This window comes from Salvelinus fontinalis, chromosome 2, assembly GCF_029448725.1.
Source record: "Salvelinus fontinalis isolate EN_2023a chromosome 2, ASM2944872v1, whole genome shotgun sequence".
Lineage (NCBI taxonomy): Eukaryota > Metazoa > Chordata > Actinopteri > Salmoniformes > Salmonidae > Salvelinus > Salvelinus fontinalis.
In genome coordinates, this window is record NC_074666.1 from 92,947,605 (window position 1) to 92,953,650 (window position 6,046).

At 42.2% G+C, this 6,046-nt stretch overlaps 1 pseudogene; it reads left to right on the forward strand.

The window, feature by feature from the left end:
- The first annotated feature begins 2,268 nt into the window (after nucleotides 1–2,268).
- Nucleotides 2,269–4,760, forward strand: LOC129867658 (NLR family CARD domain-containing protein 3-like; annotated as a pseudogene).
- Nucleotides 4,761–6,046: the final 1,286 nt, after the last annotated feature.

Genomic DNA, 6,046 nt, shown 5'->3' on the forward strand with positions numbered 1-6,046 from the left:
TACATCATAAATATTCCCTTACCTTTGATTATCTTCATCAGAATGCAATGCCAGGAATCCTATTTCCACAATAAATAGTTTTTTTTGTTCGATAATGTCCATTACTTTTGTCAAATTAGCAACTTTAGCTAGCATGTGTAGTACGCGTGTCCAAACACTGGCGCAAGTGAAGGCAAACGTCGGACGAAAACTTCAAAAAGTTATATTACAAGTCGAATAAACTGGTCAAACTTAGTAGAGAATCAATCTTCAGGATGTTGTTATCATTTATATCCAATAACGTCCCAACCGGAGCATTTCTTCATGTCTGTATAAGTAATGGCACACATTGCCATTCCATGACTAGCGCGCATGACCAGGAACTGGCAATCTGCCAGACCAGTGACTCAAATAGCTCCCATCCGGCTCCACATCACACTAGAGGCTTCCTTCCACGTTCTACTGACTGTTGACATCTAGTGGAAGGCGTATGAAGTGCAAACAGATCCATAAATTACAGGGAATTGAATAGGCGATGACTTTCACATCGACCATTTTCAGAATTCTCACTTCCTGTTTTGAAGTTTGCCTGCCATATGAGTTCTGTTATACTCACAGACATAATTCAAACAGTTTTAGAAATGTCAGAGTGTTTTCTATCCAATAGTAATAATAATATGCATATATTATCATCTGGGACAGAGTAGGAGGCCGTTCAATTTGGGCACCAATTCATCCAAAAGTGAAAATGCTGCCCCCTATCCCTATAAAGATATGCTGCTCTCCCGGGGACAGGTCCAGATCCCTGTCATTTGCATGAAGAAAAGACGGAGGAAAATAGGACGCAGATCAGACTGGCTTTTGAGAATACTTAGGCGAGCGAGTAAACTCCCACTGCCATCCATTCTACTTGCTAACATGCAATCATTGTAAAATAAAATGGATGACCTACGGTTACGATTATCCTACAAACGGGACATTAAGAACTGTAATATCTCATGTTTCACCGAGTCGTGGCTGAACAACGACAGGGAAAGTATAGAGCCAGCGGGATTTTCAATGTACCGGCAGAACAGAGAAGCAATGTCTGGTAAGACGAGGGGTGGGGGTGTGTGTCTTTTTGTCAATAACAGCTGGTGTGCGATGTCTAATATTAAAGAAGTCTCGAGGTACGGCTCGCCTGAGGTAGAGTACATTATGATAAGCTGTAGACCACACTATCTACCAAGAGAGTTCTCATCTATATTATACATAGTCGTCTATTTACCACCACAGACCGATGCACTAAGACTGCACTCAACCAACTCTATAAGGCCATAAACAAACAAGAAAATGCTAGAAGAGACACTTCTAGTGGCCGGGTACTTTAATGCAGGCAAACTTTCTAGAGTTTTACCAAATTTTTACCAGCATGTCACATGTGCAACCAGAGGAAAAGAAACTCTAGACCACCTTTACTCCACACACAGAGAGGCATACAAAGCTCTCCCCCGCCCTCGATTTGGCAAATCTGACTATAATTCTGTCCTCCTGATTCCTGCTTACAAGCAAAAACTAAAGCAAGAAGTACCAGTGACTCGCTCAATACGGAAGTGGTGAGATGACGGGGATGCTACACTACAGGACTGTTTTGCTAGCACAGACTAGAATATGTTCCGGGATTCATCATCCAATGGCATTGAGGAGTATACCACATCAGTCTTTGGCTTCATCAATAAGTACATTGACGATGTCCTCCCCACAGTGACTGTACATACATATCCCAACCAGAAGCAATGAATTACAGGCAATATCCGCATCGAGCTAAAGGCTAGAGCTGCCGCTTTCAAGGAGCGGCACAATAATCCGGACGCCTATAAGTAATCCCGCTATGCCCTCAGGCGGACCATCAAAAAAGCAAAGTGTCAAAACAGAATTAAGATTAAATCCTACTACACCGGCTCTGACGCTCGTCAGATGTTGCAGGGCTTTAAAACTATTACGGATTACAAAGGGAAACCCAGGTGCGAGCTGCCCAATGACACGAGCCTACCAGATGAGCTAAATGCCTTTGATGCTTGCTTCGAGGCAAGCAACACTGAAGCATGCACGAGAGCACCAGCTGTTCTGGATGACTGTGTGATAAGACCATGTGAGCAAGACCTTTAAACAGGTCAACATTCACAAAGCCGCAGGGCCAGATTGATTACCAGGACGTGTACTCAAAGCATGCGCGGACCAACTGGCAAAAAAGCATTTCTTCTCTTGCTTAACTTATTTACTTTATTTCAGTTGCTTGAAGAGAATATTATGACATTTGTGAAGAACGAGCTGAAGATATTCAAGAGGATTCTTAATCCAGAACTCCCAGAAGGCTTTGAGAGTCAGAAGCAGGATGAGGAAGTGGTGGATGTTAAAGATGAGAAGCAAGAGAGCAGTGCCAGAGAGGGGACTCTGAAGATCACACTGCACGTCCTGAGGAAAATGAACCAGAAGGAGCTTGCTGACACACTGGAGAAAAGTAAGAGCTGTCTGCTTCGTGTTGAATGCTGTTTTATAACAAACGTTTAAAGCTGTAACTAAAGTACAGCTAAAGTAGCTGTGTAACTCAATGATATTGTAGCAGCCTTAACACAACACCTAGTGACCTCATCAAGTAGCAGCAGGGATGTGTTGTGTTGATTAATTTAGACAGAGGAGAGAGGAAGAGGAGAGAGGAAGAGGAGAGAGAGAGACAGAGGAGAACCAGAGGAGAGACAGAGGAGAGAGAGAGAGACAGAGGAGAACCAGAGGAGAGACAGAGGAGAGAGGAAGAGAAATACAGTGATAGAGAGACAACATTAATGACACGATCAGTAATATGAATAATACAATTATAATCAGTCACGCCAGTGTGTAATGCGTTAGGAAAACATTTACACATTTATATAGGCAGTTAAGAGAATAAATTATTACAATGTACAACTTTATAACAGTCCTACAATAATTTAGGCATTAAAACATACATAATATTAATACCCTCTGTGTTATTTCTTCATTCAGATGAGCTTGCTGTGATTTGCCAACGTGAACTCAAATCTAATCTAAAGAAGAAGTTTCAATGTGTATTTGAGGGGATCGCTAAACAAGGAAACCCAACACTTCTCAATAAGATCTACACAGAGCTCTACATCACAGAGGGTGGAAAAGGAGAGGTCAATAATGAACATGAGCTGAGACAGATTGAGACAACAACCAGGAAACAAGCAAGACCAGAGACTGCAATCAAATGTAACGACATCTTCAAACCCTTAACTGGACAAGACAAACTTATCAGAACTGTGCTGACAAAGGGAGTCGCTGGCATTGGAAAAACAGTCTCTGTGCAGAAGTTCATTCTGGACTGGGCAGAAGGAAAAGCAAATCAGGTTGTCCAATTTGTATTTTCATTCCCTTTTCGGGAGCTGAATTTGATGAAAGAGAAAAAACACACTTTGATTGAACTTCTCAATCTCTTCTCAATGGAAACCAAAGAATCAAGAATCTCCAACTACGACAAGTACAAAATTCTGTTCATCTTTGATGGTCTGGATGAGTGCCGACTGCCCCTAGACTTCCAGAAGAACAAGATCTGTTGTGACGTCACAAAGTCAACCACAGTGGATGTTCTGCTGACAAATATCATCAAAGGAAATCTGCTTCCCTCTGCTCTCCTCTGGATAACTACCCGACCTGCAGCAGCCAATCAGATCCCTTCAGGGTATGTTGACCAGGTGACAGAGGTACGAGGGTTCAATGACCCACAGAAGGCGGAGTACTTCAGGAAGAGATTCAGTGATGAGGACCTGGCGAGCAGAATCATCTCACACATAAAGACATCAAGGAGCCTCCACATCATGTGCCACATTCCAGTCTTCTGTTGGATTTCTGCAATAGTCCTTGAACCCATGCTGAAACATAAGAGAGAAGAGATGCCCAAGACTCTGACTGAGATGTACACACACCTTGTGGTGTTTCATATCAAACAGAAGAATGAAAAGTATCTTGGGAAAGTAGAGACGGGTCCACACTGGAATAAAGAGATCATTCTGTCACTGGGAAAACTGGCTTTTCAACAGCTTGTGAAGGGCAATCTGATTTTCTATGAAGAAGACCTGAAAGAGGCTGGCATTGATATCAATGAAGCCTCATTGTACTCAGGATTGTGCACACAGCTCTTTAAAGAGGAATGTGGGCTGTACCAGGACAACGTGTACTGCTTCGTGCACCTGAGCATTCAGGAGTTTCTGGCTGCTGTATATGTGTTCCTTTCATTCATCAACAACAATGAGAATCTAATGGCCGAACCGCAAGTTACTGAAGTTAATGTCTACAAGAGTGCTGTGGATAAAGCCTTACAAAGTGAGACGGGAAACCTGGACCTTTTCCTACGCTTCCTTCTGGGCCTCTCACTGGAGTCCAATCAGAAGCACTTACGAGGTCTTCTGACAAAGACAAGAAGCAGCTCACAGAGCCATGAAGAAACAGTCAAGTACATCAAGGAGAAGATCAGTGAGAATCCCTCTCCAGAGAGGTGCATCAATCTGTTCCACTGTCTGAATGAACTGAATGACCATTCTCTAGTGGAGGAGATCTAAAGCTACCTGAGATCAGGAAGTGTCTCAGAAGCCAAACTTTCACCTGCACAGTGGTCAGCTCTGGTCTTTGTGTTGCTGACTCCAGAAAAGGAGCTTGATGTGTTTGACCTGAAGAAATACTCCAGATCAGAGGAAGGTCTTCTGAGGCTGCTGCCAGTGGTCAAAGCCTCCAGAGCTGCTCTGTGAGTACATAAAATGACATTTATGGACTAATCATTAGGAAGAAATTTTCAGTTTAGAGAAAAATATATGTATTATTGAAAAACATATTGAATCTGTGCATTGGTGTTCACATTAGTATAACGATATGACCGTACAATTCTAAGAGACAGAAGATGAATCTATATGTTGTTTGAGAGAATAAACCAAATGCATCTGCCATTGTCCTTCTACAATATGGGTGTTAAATTAACAGTGTGTTTGTGAAATCATGATGATCTCTTTGTCAGGCTGTGGAGTCACAGAGGAAGGCTGTGCTTCTCTGGTCTCAGCTCTGAGGTCAAACCCCTCACACCTGAGAGAGCTGGATCTGAGTAACAATGACCTGAAAGATTCAGGAGTGAAGCTGCTCTCTGCTTGACTGGGGAATCCCTACTGTAAACTGGAGACTCTGAGGTCAATATTCCTGTATTTGGTTAACAAGTGATAACTGTTCACCAGATCCACATGTGTTTACCAGGCACACATACTGTATTCCACATCATATGTGTTTGAATAGTGAAGTTTACAGTTTTAAATTTGGTGCTATGCTCCAGCATTTTGGATTTGAGAAAGAATGTTTCATATCAGGCGACAGTACAGAATGTCACCTTGTATTTGAGGTTAATGATGAGAGGTTAGTATGTTTTGTTGTAGTCTCTAACTCTCTCACTCATTATTATTAATGATTAGTTCATGATCTTTCTCAATCTTGGCAGTCACAGCCTTGATGTAGTCATTGCTTTCAAAGAATATGGGACCAAATACTATACTTTTGACTACTTTAATACACATTCATTCATTTATGAATATGAATATACTATATACTAAAATATACTGCCACTATTTTCACCACCAAAGAATAGCAGTGTGATTTTAATATGATTTGACTCTTTGCAGATTGTCAGGCTGTCAAGCCACAGAGAAAGGCTGTGCTTCTCTGGTCTCAGCTCTGAAGTCAAACCCCTCACACCTGAGAGAACTGGACCTGAGCTACAATCACCCAGGAGACTCAGGAGTCAGACTGCTCTCTGCTGGACTGGAGGATCCACACTGCAGACTGGAGAAACTTAAGTATGTAGAGGGTTTATGTCAATGTTCATATCAGACATGTTTGACTTATCAGGCTAGTTTAGATATTTTTACCACCACTTGGACAAAGTTATATGCGGACTCTGTGTGTTTACCCGTGTGTGTGTGTGTGTGTGTGTGTGTCTGTGAGTTGACATGTATCAGTCAATGACTGTCTGTTCTTCTGCTTACCGCTACAGTGT